The following is a 16,716-nucleotide window of genomic DNA, read 5'->3' on the forward strand; positions in this document are numbered from 1 at the left end:
CCAGCCTCTTCTCTTCTCCCACCTCTGCTGCTACCCTGGACTGTCAGGAACCAAGGTTAGCAAGATGGACACGGGCCAAAATGGAAGGCCAGGGTGAACGAAAGACCAAAGCAAAAGAAAGGCTGCAGTGGGTCCTGGAGGGGAAATAAGTGAAATTCATTCTTGCAGTCCCTGGGGGCCTGGAGTCCAAAGTCAGTTTCATTGGGTCAGAACTGAGGGGTCTGCTGGCAAGGCCACACCTCCTCTGGGGGTCTATGAGAGGATCAGCTCCTGCTTCTTCCACCTTCTGGAGGCAGTCAGCACTCCTTGCCTCGCGCTGTCTCATTCCAGCCACAGGCTCCGTGGTCCCATCACCCTTTCCTCTTCTGTCTGTGGAATAAAATCTCCATCTATTTCCCTCTTATGAGGATACATGTGATCGATTTAGGGCTCACCCTGATTATCCAAGATAATTTCTCCACTCTAGTATCCTTAGTTTAACCACATCTTTGATTCTATACGTTAACATTCACCCTTTACCATACAGGGTGGCATTCACAGAGTCCAGGGATTAGAACATCTTTTCGCGGAAGTATTAAGGAAATTAAAGAAGGTGTTAAGGTGGGGTTAGCATCTGAGTAACCTGAGGCACAGGGAGGTTAAGTAACTTTCCTAAGATCACACAGCTAAGTACCAGGTAATTTGGGCCTTGAAGAAGCTAAGCCTCCTGACTTCTAGTCAAAAGCTTTGCTTCCTATCACATATCACACACACTGACTAATGGCATTTGGGATCCTTTGCATTCTATAACTATTTTCAAGTTTTATTCAAGCATCTTATAATAGTTTCCTTAAAAACATCTCCATTCAGACTCTTCTAGGAAAACATGAAAGAAAGGAGATTCCTTCAATTCAGCTCACTGGGGTTCACATCCGTTCCTCTTCTGTATTGTGGAGAGAGCGCAGAGGCCAAAAAATAAAAGATGGGATTTCTTTTTAGGAGGAGAAGAGCTGGAGGTATAATAAAACACCATCAAACGGAGTTCACAGAGTCTGTGCAGAAAGTATTCAATGAGTGTCTATTTCCAGCAGAACTTCATCCAATCGTTTACCACAAAATTGCTGAATGGAAAGGCCAGCACGCAAATGTTTTTAGCCTCCCCTATTATGTCAATGTAATATAAGGCAGTGCTGACTGTGGGTCCTCGTGCCTTGGGTGTGTGAGTCATTGTCTGGATTGGAAGCCCAATGCTGGTAAAGGATGAGGACGATTATTTGGAGAAGTCCCTAAAGCACCCCCCACCAAACCTTTATGGGGCAGAAACTTTTCACCTGTGTGTTTCCACAAGCCCTTTGTTAACTCGGAGCCATGCTCCAGGAAGGTGTAACACAGCAACTCATCAGAGGTGATGCAGGATTTCAAGAGCCCAAGAGAATGGAACAGAGGCATCAGCAAGTTTGTGCCCATAGTGGGTTTGGAGTGGGAAACAGAAGGGCCTACAGGGGAGCTGTGAGGGGAGGGTTGGCTCCTGGAGGCCACCTCTTTGGAGACCTGGGGACAGTGAGGAAAGATGAATGGACTGAGGTGACCTAAGACTCACAGAATGTTAGAGGGATCAGAACACCAAAATTAGAGTGGGAAGCTTCATTTCCTTGACGGTTTTACATAGGGTGATCACAAAGAAAAGCCAAAGCTGGTTTAGAAGGCTTGAAAAGCTCTTGTCTCAGACATCATGAGCCCAGTGGGCTTTGCAATCTGTGCTCATTTAAAAACCAGTGGTTGTCAATATGCTAAATGCTAAAAATATGTCCATTCCCTCTTCTTCATCATATAGACTGGAAAATATTGAAGTGATAAGGGTGTTTCCACCTCTGCCTCCTACTTAGTGTCAATTCAAAGGTGAAATTGTTATAATTAGTCCTTTTCAAATGATCTTGACTTTCTTCTACATCTTCCAAATTCAGGAGCACGAAATCTGTTGAAAGGGAAGTTGGCTCTCTCAAAACTCTTGTCAGCTAATTATATCCTTGAGCAAATCTTTGTTGCTTCTCTCTTCTTGAAATCAGAAAAATTGCTCCTTCTCTTCCTGGGGTGCAGATGGGGGTAGTTACTCTTCCTGGATGTTCCACTCAATCCTGATCTCTGAGATCTCCAGACTGATAGGGAAATCTTTGCTTTCATTGATTTTGTACAGTTTCAACCCAACACTGGGGACCTGACCCTCACACACAGCCAAAAGTGTTTGTTTAACAACAGCAGTAAAAAACATGTGAGCTGACTTGGACCAGTGATAGCTCTTACCTCAGTCCTGAGTTCACTCTTTTTATAGTAGCTCATTGGGGCCACTGGTTCCTTTGTTGACCTGTCCCCTATTGTCTTATTTTCCATGTCAGTTTCTAGCATAAAGTCAATGACAGCCTACCTTATAGCCTTTGCAGGTCAGAATGCAGTTACCTTTCAACAGCTACACTGGGAATTTGCTGCAGTCACTTCAGGAAGAAGACAAAGCTTGTTTAGCATTTTAGCCCCACCTTTGGATCACTTCACTGTATACCTGAAAGTAACACAACATAGTAAATCAACTATACTTCAATTTTTAAAAAAGGAATACTATATAGGCTAGATCTATCACTGAAGAGTTGGATATGCTCTGTCAACATCATCTGGTCAAACCTCTGGCATCTTGAGTAAGAGGATATAGTAATGGTGGATGCGATCTCAAAAAACAGAGAACAGAGGCTCTCTGACTTCCCTCCTGTGAGGATATTGAACCCTGGAGGCCCACTGCTTGCTTCCCTGGATTGTCTTTTCTGTGCTCATCATTACTGTTTTCAGGCCCTCCAGTTAACCCTCAAGGAGCAGGGTCAATGGACTCACCAAGAGTAATCCCACGGCTTAGCAGTCCATAGGCTCAGGGCAGCGGATGTGGGGGCATCTGCTCCTGTCACCCCAGATGGGAAGCAAATGTCTGCAATGGCCTTCAACATGTGAGTGTCACAGGCTTTGGGAAGAATAAGAAATGAGAACAAATGTGTCTTTAAAATGCTGGGAGACACACAGTGATAACAGTGGAAAGAGAACATATTGATGTTAATATATACTGCAGAGTGGGTTGGATAATGATGAGAACCTGGAATTAAGGAGATGAAACCCAGGCTCTGGTTCTTGCTCTGCCCTCCTCTGGCTGGGCAGATGGTTAATGCATCGCTTTACCTCTTCATCCCCTCCTCGGTGTAGGAAGGACTTGGCCTAGACGGTCTCTAGGGTTCTTCAAGACTGAAATTTCTATGAGTCCATGATTCTAGTTTTAATTACTAGGCAAGGTGAGAAGCCCACGAGAACAACCTTCTGGAATCCATATGATACTTTTCTACTCCCAAGGGATCCAGCCACAGTAGTTGGGCATTTCTAGGTGTGAGGGCCACCTGGGGAAAAAAGTATCAATGAAGCCTCCCCTAGGGGGTTGAGGACTCTGCTGTCCTCTCTCACAGTACTGGAACCAGCAGGGCAGGAGGGCAAACCCATCCAGACACAGTCAAACATGAGGGTGAGCACGTGGGTTGATCTCTGAACCTTTCAATGGGACCACAATCTGAAAAGACCCATGACACCAAGAGTTTTTACAAAGTAAAGAAATTCAGGGACTGAGTCACCAGGGCCACTTGGAGGTGAGAAGTCCTCTCTCCATACACTTTTGTTAGTCAAAAGGAATTAAATAGTAGGCGATCCCCTGACCACTCCCTCTGTGGACTTCCACTCTCAAGGCCTGAAAGTCTTCCTCCAGAAAGCAGGAAGGGCAGCTGCTCCTCTGTGAGTGAGCACAGCGGCTCTTGCCCTCTGCAGGCAGGATAGTGTGGGAAGGGAGACAGATGTCACAACCCAGAGAGACCAGGGAAGATTTCATTCTGAAGCAACAATCCCCCTTGTCCCCTTCTGGGGTCAGAGGCCAGTCCCATAGGTCAACAGTAGATTTGGCATTACACATATTCCACTCCTGATAAACAGTAGTTTAAATAAATTGAAATATTAATTAAGCTCCTATGTAGCACTTCAGCACAAGTGACCTCCGGAAAGTGGAACAACTGTTGTGCATAAACCCTAATAAAGGCCAAGTCAGCGGCCCCACTTCCAGCTCACCACCACTCTTTCCCACTCTAGGCGCTCTCCTGAGCTTTATTTTCAGTCAAGAACTGAAGCCCTGTGTAATGGCTTCAGCACATAAATGTCTTAAAATTTTAAGTGTTTTCATATCTGATTTAGAAAAAATATTTCCCCATGATCTTCCAAAGGGCTTTCACCTAAAAACTCGACCACACGTGGATACAGTGTTTCATGCTCAACGTTGCTTCCCCGGGGCTGTCTCAGAGGATGCTCAGAAGAGTGGACTCTCCTCCATTAACCCGTGTTACAATCCACCTCTGGGAGGCCCGGTGGCCCAGCTTCCTGCTTATTTTGCTCTAAGGTTACCTTTGTAGAACTTTAACTCTCTTCCTGTGCCCTGAGGAAATCCTGGGATGGCTCTGCCAAAACGTCCTGTAACCAGCATGAATATATACTTACTTCTGGGAGCTTCAGACCAAGAAGAAAGAGCTGAGTTCACAATCAACTTCCCTTCTGAAACTTGAAGAAAGCTGATACAAATTCATGATAATGTAACAGGGACTTTTGACTGACCAAACATTACTATAATTATTATTTTCTGAAAGGGGATTTTTAAAAAGTAAGAGTCAGCAGAACTTCTTGAAATGTCTGTGTCATACCTTTGGTGGAGAGTTGGACCAGCTCTCCACCAAACTGCCAGGCAGCAGAGCCCCTATTCAATTTTCTGCTATCTTTCAACTCTCATCTCTCTAAGAAGTGGGGCTCCTCCTGCCCACTGAGCCTCCACAAAGGCTTTCCCATTTCATCAAAATCTGAAAAAGAGCTGAATTAATCTGCCATTGACCTTTTGGTGCAAACATCTTGCTTACTTCCTTATCTGAGTGTTTTTCATAAACTTTTTTCTAATATTGAATAAAAGGAAGATTTTTTTCTGTTGTTAATAAAATTTTAGCATTGGAAGAAGTTAGAGCATTTGGAGGGGTCAGGAGAAGGGGCATAGGAGCTTCCCAGGCCCCAGGAGGTGTTCCTTATCTGAGAAAGGAATCTCAGTACACACACCCCACCTCTGACCCAGAGTTGAATGGCACCCAACAAAAACAACACGAAGTCACCCCAGTATTAAGATGACTGACGTTAACATCCCATTTCAAATTTTGCTTTTGTCTGAACTGCAGGAATTCTTGGTGTGTAAATGCACATGTACATGCGTGGAGCATCACACATGTGTGCGTGTGTGAATATATATGTACATGAAGATGCAGAATTTTGCAGTGTACAAAGCTTAAGCTAAACTGTTGTTGGGAATAATAATTACTTATGGGTGAAGAGGCTTCCCGGGTGGCTCAGTGAAGAATTCACCTACAATGCAGGAGACCTGGGTTTGAACCCTGGGTTGGGAAGATCCCCTGGGGGAGGGCATGGTAACCCACTCCAGTATTCTTGCCTGGAGAATCCCCATGGACAGAGGCGCCAGGAGGGCTACAATTCATGGGATCGCAAGGAGTTGGACACAACTGAGCCACTAAGCACAGCACAGCATGGGTGAAGAACACGAGAGGAAGGGAAGGCAGTATGGTATCTTCAAGCCTTGAGGACAAGTCCCTGCAAAAGAGAGACAGGTCACCCATCCAGAGCCCCCAAGGCTGTCTGCAGCCTGCCAGCTCCCAATCCCTGGTCCTTTTAAGCTCAGTGCTTCTCAGAGTCTCACCAACAGACTTTAGTATTTTTCATGTGAGTCGCAATTAGCATAGACTGTTATTCTATTTGCAGATTATTAGATTAGAAACTTGTTAGTTTACTGAATTAGCTTACTCTTCCTCAGTCCCTAAGGTAGGACCAAGGAATATGTTCAGACCTTGTGAGAACATGCTCAGGCTCCTTTTCTACCCTACACCTCATTCCAGGCTCTGTGTAACAGCTTTTCTAATGTGTCGATGTGGCAGGACTACAGTCCCAGTTATTCAATCAAACATTAATCTAGGTGTTGCTGTGAAGGTTTTTTGTTTTTGTTTTTTCCCAGATAGGTTTTTTTTTTAATTTTTTAAATTTATTTATTTTAATTGGAGGCTAATTACTTTACAATAGTATAGTGGTTTGTGCCATACATTGACATGAATCATGGGTGTACATGTGTTTCCCATCCTGAACCCCCTCCCACCTCCCTCCCCATCCCATCCCTCAGGGTCATCCCAATGCACCAGCCCTGAGCACCTGTTTGTGAAGGTATTTTGAAGATGCAGTTGAAGTCTCTAATCGATTGCCTCTGGTAAGAGAGATGATCCTGAAGAATGTGTGGGCCTGAGCAATGAACCAAAAGACCTCCAAGGCAGAGCTGACACTTTCTCCCAAAGAGAAGCATTTCATTCTGTGAATTCCACTTGTGATCTTGCAATCCTGGATCCTGCCCTATGGACTGCAGACTTGCTTTGCCAGCCCCAATTACAGAAGGCAATTCCTCATATTAAATAAGTAGGTAGATGGACAGGTAGATACATACACACACAGACATAGATAGAGATACAGTTTTACAGACACATAATATATAGTTATAGAGCTCCTACTGGTTCTGCTTCTTTAGTACTGATTTTGGTTCCAGAAGTGAAGTATGAACACATGAAGACGTGGTTAAGCCCTGACGAACATATCCAGGTCTCCCTAATGTCCACAACTGTGAAACAAAATAAAGCAAATTGTAATGACCCACAGGGGGAGAATAGGGAGAGGAATGTATATTTACAGCTGATCCCTGTTGTTGTACAGCAGAAATCAATACAGCATTGTAAAGCAATTATCCTCCAATTTAAAATAAAAAAAAATAAATAAAGCAAAGACAAAAGTGGGAATAAAGAAGAGGAAAACAGCCTCATTATCAACCCTCCCTGGGACTTAAAGCAAGGTTGGGGATGATTTATATAAAGGCTAAGCAACAGTGTAAAGAGAAAGGAACACAAATCCTTAGCTATTTTTCCTAAGCCTCCAAATCCTAAAAATGTAGAGTGCTCTTCCCCTCAGGAAAAAAAAAAGGGTTGCCTTCCTTAAAATGCCAGTAAATTTCATAATAATAAGTTGAATCCTAACCAATAGAATCTTCTTCAACTGAAGGAAGAGACATGATCACTGTTTGGAAGTCTCTGCCATCTGGCAGGTAAAGATCTGATGACGGAGTCCCCTGGCTTTGTGTGTCTGCCTTTCCCATCACAACCACCATGAGGTGTCTGGCATATCTTCCTGGCTCTGCCTCTCCATTCCCATCAGTTCAGTTCAGTTCATTTCAGTCGCTCAGTCATGTCCAACTATTTGCAACCCCACGAGCTATAGCACACCAGGCTTCCCTGTCCATCACCAACTCCTGGAGCTTGCTATAAAGATGCCCAAATCCATGGTCCTGGAAGGTCATTCGCTGACAGGTTTTTATTGACATCAGCTCTCTCCAGGCTCTTCTTGGTGCTGGAGATATGCTATTATCCTCGAGAGCTTGCTTTGCGGTTGGAGAAAACTTTGTTGTTGTTTATTTATATACATATATATTTACTGTACCTCTTTATTTTAATATATGAATAAGTTGGACTTGCCTGGTAGTTCAGTGGTTGGGAGTCTGTCTGCCAATGCAGAGGACACAGATTCGATCCCTCATCCAGGAAGATTCCACATGCCCCTGGGCAACCAAGCCTGTGTACTGCAGCTACTGAGCCACGCACCACGCTCTGCAATAAGAGAAGCCAACACACCGTAACCAGAGAGTGTCCCCCACTTGCCTGTGCACAGCCACAAAGACCCAGCACAGGCAAAAAATGTGTGTGTGTGTGTGTGTGTGTGTGAGAATCAGTAAGTAATTAATTTCAGGATCCAGGAAAGAATATGATGAAATGAAGTTGGGTCGGGGGTAGAAGTGATAGGGGTGCAGAGAGACCACAGGGTGGCCTCCCTAAGGAGCTGAGACCTGGAAGGGACCGAGCGCAGCTCTGGAGCATGGATGGTTGTGAAAGCAGCCACAGAAGCTGATGGGATGCTAGCAAACGCAATGCCGCAGCTTGGAAAGTGCGAGTACGCGGGGCTCACTGTCTCCCGTGACTCCTGGAACTCTGTGACTGCCAGTGTGTGAAGACAACAGGACCAGCTAAATAAAATGGTTGTTGTTTCGAACTATTACGCTCTGGGTGTTTGTTACATAGCAAATGCTCACTGATACATGGAGGTACTCACCTACTAAACTCAAGATGGGATGTAGGGAAATTTATGAAGTCCACTGTCTCCCTCAGCATCCAGCTTTATCTGCACCTCCGTGAGTGCCTCCTCTTGGTCCTGACTCACTCCTAGGAGGCAGTTCTCTAGGGGTGGCTGGTGTGTCTTGCAAACAGAGGCACAGACTGCCTTTGTTCTAGAATACCTTTTCAAGGATTTTTGTTTAGGGAACAGCCTTGGGAGACAGAGAGTGTGTGGCCCTTTGGCGCACAAGATTAGCATGCTTACTGCCCTCAGTGAAAGATGTGAGTTCCTTAGGCTCCGAGGTCCTCTCCTATATGTGCACATGTCACCTGGTCCTGTTTGCATCGCATGATGAGGACTGAGGCTTGGAGAAAGTGTACAAGAAATCGCTGATATTCTGGCCACCACTAATGCTGTGAGTACTCAAGTTCATTGTTTCTCACTCAGGAATTTCTTGGAGAAGGCAATGGCACCCCACTCCAGTACTCATGCCTGGGAAATCCCATGGACGGAGGAGCCTGGTAGGCTGCAGTCCATGGGGTCGCTATGAGTCAGACACGACTGAGCAACTTCACTTTCACTTTCTTGCATTGGAGGAGGAAATGGCAACCCACTCCAGAATTCTTGCCTGGAGGATCCCAGGGATGGGGGAGCCTGGTGGGCTGCCGTCTATGGGGTCACACAGAGTCGGACATGACTGAAGCAACTTAGCAGCAGCAGCAAGAATTTCCAGCCTCTGCTGGCAGCCACACAACTGTGGCCAGCTAATTCATTAAACTGCAAGAGGGCAAAATCTTAGAATCTTTACAGTGCCTGATACCAATTAATCTAAATTTCTGTATGTAAAAATAACAGCCAAACTCACGTAGGGAATGCTTGTGAGCATCTATAAAGGTCCATTTCTCTGCAAATTCCCCTGGAAAAGCACATAATGAGCCTGCTTCCAGGAACTCCAGGGCAGTGACATCTGTATACACCCTTCTTTTTCACTAAAAGGACACAGGGTAAACACATGAGGCCAAATTCATTTTTTTAAATCATTAAAGAAAGAAGAAATGGTGGGCTAGATACAGATACATGAGGAACACAGAGTTCTAAAGGCAAAAGAATATAGCTGTCTGTCCACTTCCTGCTTTTTCTTTCCACCCTGCCCCCAGCACACAGCAAAAAGGAAGCTGACCTAAGCTGTCTTAGGTATAAACTCCATCACAGGGGCACATGGAGTCAGAAACCAGTGAAGACAAAAAACCTTATTATAACAACCTGAGAAAAGCAACCATAGCCCTCACTCCATTGGCTACTTGCACATGTATCCTAGCATCTTAACACAATTCAAATCTCCAATTTCAGAGCAAGAGAGACTTATCTATTTATTCCTCCCCCCCGGTGCCCTCAGCTCAGTGTTTCCACCAGGAAGCTGTGTCTGTCTATTTAACACATTTTCAGGCTTGTCAGATAAGCCATTGCTCTTAGACTAGAACACTGCGAGGGGAAGCTAATGGAGGAAAGATGCTGAGGCTCTCAGGAGAATCCACTTAGGGCATCAGTTAAGTGTCTGCTGAGACATCCTATAGCGGAACAGTTACTGAATCAGAGCAGAGCTGAGCACCTGCGCTTCCAGACAATGTCCTTGTCTCTTTGGCTCTTGTCTTTAGGTAAGTGTTTGGAAGCCAACAAATTTTTCCCACAAGGTTCAGACTTTGTAAAACGTAATTCACCCACATGCTCCATCAGCCATGAGGTAGTAATTCCTCTAAGTATATGTAGAGTGGCAATTTTCAACCCTGACTGCTCAACAGAAACTCCTGGGAGCTCTTTTAAAAATAATGAAAACCTTGTTAGAGCATGACAGTAAAGTAGAGCTCTGGGCATATAAATATCAAACCAAATGCCTTGCCCCCCAATCTATCGGTTCTAGAGAGGGCGTTAAAGGGGGTTTGGAAATATTCATTTAGCCTGAATTAGAAAACAAAGTCTCATTCACGCGCTCATTTATTAAATAAACATTTGTTGATCACCTGGTAAATGTCACATACACTCTCAAGGAGTCGCAGACCCAGGGAAGACAGAGGAGAGAGGCAGCAACTTCACAGCGCCTCGGAGGCGGGAGCAGGACGCTGCAGAGCGCAACAGTGGGGCTCCCAGGGGTCGCATGTCTTTCTTCTCCGGCCCGTCTCAGCCCTCACCTTTGCACCCCAATCCTGATGCCCTTGTAACTGTGAGGTCCAGAGTGAAAGGGGACTGTGATCACTCGCAATCATTTACCAAACCCAGACAGTGCTTTTAATAAATCTTGTGAGCACCTAAATAGCCTTTTCCTGTCTAATTCAAAACAGAGATTTTCAGAAAGAACAGGAAAAAACAACTGCCATTCCTAAATCCCAAGGTTACAGGGAAATTCGGAAGTGACACATTCTCAGTGGGTTTCAAGCTAGAGAACAGGCTGATGAAACTGGCCCCGGGCATCCTGTGCCAGAGGAAGCCAGTGCCCCGGCAGAACCTTTTATGGAGAAGTCTCTGACCAGAGCCAAGATGCCAAGGACCACAAACAAACTAGGGCTGGGGGAGACGAGTGTGCGCTTAGACCCGTACTACAAAATTCAGGGGTGGGGGCGGTGGGGTGCTACTTATTCTCAGCACAGGGGCAGTAGTCACACCTACAGTATCAGAGAATATAATCTGCCTTTTTTTTTCATAGTCTTATCAACCACTCCCCACAAAATGAGCCAGACAGCCAGACTTCTTTTCTGGGAATGCTGAATAATGCAGTTCACCCTTTATTTTTTCTGGAATAAGTACTGCTGTGCGTGCCCTTCATCCTGTGTTGTGATGAAGAGGAAAACTGGACTTGAACATCAGCTCCATGACTTGATAGCTGGATACCTGAGGAAAGGAACTTCTCCTGACACTTACGTCCCTTATGTCTGTAAGCTGCCAACAATGATCACAGTACTCTTGCAGAGATTGAATGGGATGATACATGGAAAACCCTTAGCTCAGTGTCTGGCACACAGTAGGTATTCAGAAAGAGCAGCTATCAGTGTCTCTACACTTGGGAGGGAACAAATTTTAATTCCTGGCTTCCTGGCAAATTTAATTCCTGGCTTCCTGCAGCAGTGTCCTACATGTTTTTCCTTATCTAATAGAGAAAAAAGAAGAAGCCTGCATTTAATAAACAATATCTCCCAGATCAGCCCCGTGTGATGGGTACTGAGCAGATATGGGACAGATTCTGGAAGATGACTCACCAGAACCCCACTCTCTCACACACTGTGGGCTCGGAAAATGTCTAATATCCTGTTGCTACATATCAACGTAGACTCTTTGACATTATCACTTTTAAGCCAAATGGAGAAAAATAAGACTCCCTCTCAAGTTAGAAAATGTTCCTTTATTTTAAAACCCTTTTCCAGAGTCAGGCCCACCAGGGTGAATTGAGGAAAAGAGCTGGGAGGTGAGTGATGAGGCTAAGGATTCATGAGAAGTATCAGACGCGAGGAGAAGAGGTGGAGGGTCTCACCTGAATTGGGAGCAGCTGGGACCCGGGTCCCCTGGGCTCAGGGACAGGGTTAGGGGAGCCAGTGCCCAACTGCGGGAGTTTCACATGACATGTGCTCAATCGAGGGCCAGCATCCATTTCTTCCCATCTTCGGCATGGCTCCTCTGGGTGCAGAAGGATCATTCATGGAGAGCAGCTGTCACAGGGCCTTCCAACAGTTCACTGAGTGGCCAGTGAAGCTCTTGGTCCTCGGTTCCCAAGATAAAAGGAGCCATTTGTACCCGTGGAGCAGGCATCATGTGGACGCAAACCTGGGTGTGGGAAGCACCCTCTCGCCACCTTTCATGTTAGCCTTCCCTTCAGTACTGACTAGGGAGTCAGTGCGTTGAGACAGTCCTCTTTTTCTTGGCTTCTCTTAGTCAGTGGGCCACATCTCAAGCACTGAGCTAACTCTGAATTTTCCTTTAAAAACAAACGGCTACTTTAGGCAACCTACTCCAGTATTCTTGCCTGGGAAATCCCATGGACAGAGGAGCCTGGTGGGTCACAGTCCAAGGGGTTGCAAAGAGAAAGACACGACTGAGAAACTAAACAACAGCAACTTTAAAACTGGATATCACTTCAAAATGACATGTAGACACTCAGCTAGTCTGACATATTCTTGACCCCACCAAAAAATGCAAACAAAAGAGATACTGCAGAACCAAGAGACAAAAAGGATAAAATGTCCTTATCTCCAATCATAAGCAGGACCATTATAACTGGAAAATTAATTTGAAGAAATTGAGGTAAGTCATGAAAAGATACATTGTTATCATAAATGTGTTATTTTAGTTTAAAATACAGAATTACAGATCAATCCACCATGGTCTTCCCACTGGATACAGGTCCATTAATTCAAGCTTCCCATCGCCCTTCTTGCAAGAAACATGTTTACAACACATCACTCTGCTGCAAACCACCACCTCTGGACCCAAATACATCCTCTCATTTTAGAGGATAAAAGGATTTCAACTCAGCATGTTTTTGCCCCCAAACCATACATTTCCTGGTCTCTCTTATAGCCAGACATGGTCATGTGACTGAGTTTTTGTCAATGCAGAGTTGGTAGAAGCGAGGGTGCGTCTTGTGACTGATGCCCTTGGATACGGGTTATGCCTCTTCATACCCTCTGTCCTCTTCTGAGTCCAAAACCAATGACATGCTTTGCTGGGAGCCAGCGTGAGGAATTCCACCTGTGACAAGGTCATGCAGCAGAGCTCTGATGGCAAGGCTAATCAGACCTCAGGTTTTCCCCCTGGAATTTCCTGAGCATCCACCCCCCCAAAAAAAAATAAGAATCTGCCTGCTTTTCCACTCTTCTAATATTCTCTGGAAAAAGTCAAATCAGGGCTTTAGTCTTCTGCATTTGAAAGGGATGTTTCAGTTAAACACCCTCTGATAACTCTCTAGCTTGCCTAACAAGTTCCCCCTGACCTCTTACAGCTTGTGAACTGCTTACAGCCCCCCAACTGCGAGAGGCACAAAGCTTAAAACCATCTTAAAGATACAGAGCCTTTTCTAAAGAGTTAAAAATTATATTGGTAGAGGGGTTTCACTGTTGACTCAATGACTGCTGCCAGGCCTCCATATTCTTTATCTTTTAGGCACCTGGGAGGATGTTAATCAATGTAAACGGGATATGGAAAAAGATATATAGTAGTTTTGATGTTAGCAACACTAGACTTTTGAGTTAATTACTTCTTTTGTTATATATCACTGCACTCCTCTTGTGTCCTTGCTATGTAAGAATGTAACTTTATTTAGTGCTTTCTGAGAGTGGCACCAGACTTTGGGAAGATCAACACAAATAAGTCTTCTGGTTGACAAACCCTTATCAGAAAAAAGGCTGTAAAATGTTAATTGGCCCTTTTTGGCCAGAAGATGATGTAAATCACCTAAGACTTGTGTATACAATTAGGTATGCAGAGAGAAAAGCCTGGTTTTGATAAGAGTCTGGACTGCTAACACTGCATAATTTTGTATTACCCATTGATCTCTGTGTACAAAACAAGGTATAAAAGGCCTTTCTAGCCAATAGGGGAGGGGGCCAATCCCTGGACTGGTTTCTCCCGTGTCTCCTCTTTACTCTAATTTCAGGCTGAATTCCCATCTGGAGCGGGGCGGCTCACCATGTCTACTTACTTGTCCTGGCTTTTAAGATCCATGCGAGGGGGAGCCCAAGGCGGGGCACCCCCAATATTCAAGTGGGCGCCGGTGGCCCAGCGTAGATGGTGCAAGCTCGTTGTCTGGAACTTTGTTGGCCTTCCCCGTAAGCCTAGTTATTCAGCCTTCTTTCTCCACTTAATTTTCCTACTACACTATTTCTTCCTAATCTAATCTTATATTAATAAATAAATAAATTTTCCTCGCCAACACCGTCCCCACTCCGAATTCCCTGGATCCACCGGGGCTGGACCCTGGCACATGCATTTTTCCATTTAGATAACAAGGAGGCCTTGGGGGTCAGCAGAACAAAATGATGAACATTTTGGATGCTTGAATGACTGCACAGACCAACTTCTCTCTGACCTAGAATTTCCACCTCAGATTACTACACAGAAAAAAACAAGCAAATAAAACTCCATCTTCTTTAAGCCAACAAATTATAGTGAGCCATCTTTGTTCAGTAACCTTACCCTTCCCCTCAAAATCTAATGATACATGATGTCCAGACTCAGTTCATCAATATGGACTAAAAATGTTTTAAAAATTATATATATACACATATGTGAAACAATTGGTGGGTAAAATCTATCATGTTCTTCATGACTTTCCATTTTTTATAGATGTCTCACCACATCTTACTTGAAATTTTTTTAAAGGTACTTGTTTTATCAAGTCTTTACAAAGCATTTAGTTTTCATAGAAATAATTTTTCTTCATTTTCCAATTCATATTTCATCCTTTTAAAGTAATATGTAATTAAATTTTTAGTTTGCAAACAACACACCTGGCATATACATACACATTGTGAGCACACTGACCCCTGGTGTGTCAGTCAGCCATTGCTTGGATGCAAACCATCCTGAGGGTCACACTCCCACAGTTGGCAGTGGAGGCTGGGCTCCGGGAGCTCCTCGTGTGTCAGATGCCATCAGCTGGGCAGCTCTGCTTCTGGGGGTTGGCAGAATGCTGCCTGAGGTGAAGGAGACAATAGGGCCATCACCCAGCAGATGGACCTGAGCTTGTTCAGGGAGCCACAGCGTACCTGTCACTGCTGCCACATTCTCTGGTTGAAAGCAAGTCCCAGCACCAGCCATGGCTCAAGGGGAGGGGAATGGACTTCACATCTTAGAGGAACTGCAAAGTCAGGCTGCAAGCAGGCCTGGGTACCAGGATGGAGTGAGTTGTGAGCATGTGTTATAAAGTTCCCACCTGTAAACATACCCTGGAGGGGTGGGAGCCGAGGCAAATGACACACCTTGGCAGTGACCCTCCAGCCAAGGGTGTGCCAGGGGGTACCGAGTGTGTCAGTCAGTACGATTCATGGGGAAATCGAGATCCCCTGCTGTTCTAGGAAAACCGGGAATTGGACTTCATTCAAGACAGTCCCTGCTACTCACAAAATCTGAGAAGCTTTTAGAGCAAGACGACCTACTTTTACGGTCCAAGCTACAAGCGTGTGAGGGTAAGAATGATGTGGCAGAGGGAGCTGGCTGGAGCTGACCAGATGCCCCATGTTCCTGTTTCCTCACATTCCCTCACTTGCCTGCAGTGCCACTGGGCCATGTGCCCAGTTCTAATTAATGGACTATGCCATTCTGGGCTGAAACAGTAAAAGCTAATGCGCCTCCTCAATCCTCTTTTCCCTTTCAGCAGAAACCTTGGAATCCATCAAATAGTGTAGCGACAAGATTTAGGAGGGCCACACAATCCAGGTCAAACTTTATACAAGTGAGTATTCACTGCTGTATTACACCACTGAGATTTCAGGATTTATCTCGTACCCCAATGTACACAAGTCTGTCCTGATTTATTCAAATAGTTAATACTTGGCTGAAAATGTACAAGGACTCTGGGCAGATCAGAATGATCTGTGAAGTACATCCATGCTTAAGAATCAGAAGTCAATAATTAGCCTGTAGAGTTCTTTAAAAAGATTCCCAGGAACACAGAGTTACTATAGTGTTGGGTTAGTTATATTCCCAAAAATGAAGTCTTTTTTTTTTTTTTTTTAGGAGCTCTTTGATGAGCCCCAAGCCCTAGGAAAGGATAACATGTAACATGAAAGTCCATTCTCTGTGTGCCAAAGCCACCCCCAACTCTAGTGCTTTGGTGAGGGTGTGGGCTCGGGTTCTATGGTAGGTATAAGGGGTATAGTATGTCCATTTTTAGTTTACTCTGAATAAATCCCATTACTCAGGACCACTGGATTCTGACTCAGCTCATAGACCACCCAATGGGAAATAGACTAGTGGGCCTATCTAGACTAATAGACTAAATAGGTCTAATAGGAAATAGACCACCATTTCCCCACAAGGAGGGATAGATCAATAGACTAGACGTAGGAAAGATTCTAGAGGCCCCACAAACCCTCTAACTAGCCGCCTGACCTCACTCCAACCCCATCCTCTGAAAGGCAGGCTGCTCTCACAACCAGCACTCCACGACTGCAAATGGGAGAGGCCTTGGCTAAACCCTAATGCAAAAGCTCCAGACACAGCATTCTAAGGAGCGCCTCAGTAAGGCAGACAGTTCATTTGGGTGCAAGTGGGCTCTATCCTCAAGGATGTGTTTTTGTCTCTTTGGGGGTGGGGAGGGTAAGTGTCAACTTTATCAGCACAATAATTAGAACTGGAAAAAGCAGCAGATAAAAGGGTCTGTCCATACTGTGTCATCATGATACAGCAGTTCTAGTATTCTGAGACACTGAAATGAACCGTGCATTT

At 44.9% G+C, this 16,716-nt stretch overlaps 1 long non-coding RNA gene across 1 annotated transcript; it reads right to left on the minus strand.

Annotated features, from left to right (window-relative positions):
- Positions 1 to 1,030: 1,030 nt before the first annotated feature.
- LOC132657944 (uncharacterized) lies at positions 1,031 to 10,568 on the minus strand. Its single transcript, XR_009596757.1, has 2 exons — positions 2,857 to 10,568; positions 1,031 to 2,533 (listed from the first exon to the last, which is right to left on the minus strand). It is a non-coding gene; the product is annotated as an uncharacterized LOC132657944 (long non-coding RNA).
- Between the last annotated feature and the right edge of the window lie 6,148 nt (positions 10,569 to 16,716).

This window comes from Ovis aries, chromosome 16, assembly GCF_016772045.2.
Source record: "Ovis aries strain OAR_USU_Benz2616 breed Rambouillet chromosome 16, ARS-UI_Ramb_v3.0, whole genome shotgun sequence".
Classification (NCBI taxonomy): Eukaryota; Metazoa; Chordata; class Mammalia; order Artiodactyla; family Bovidae; genus Ovis; species Ovis aries.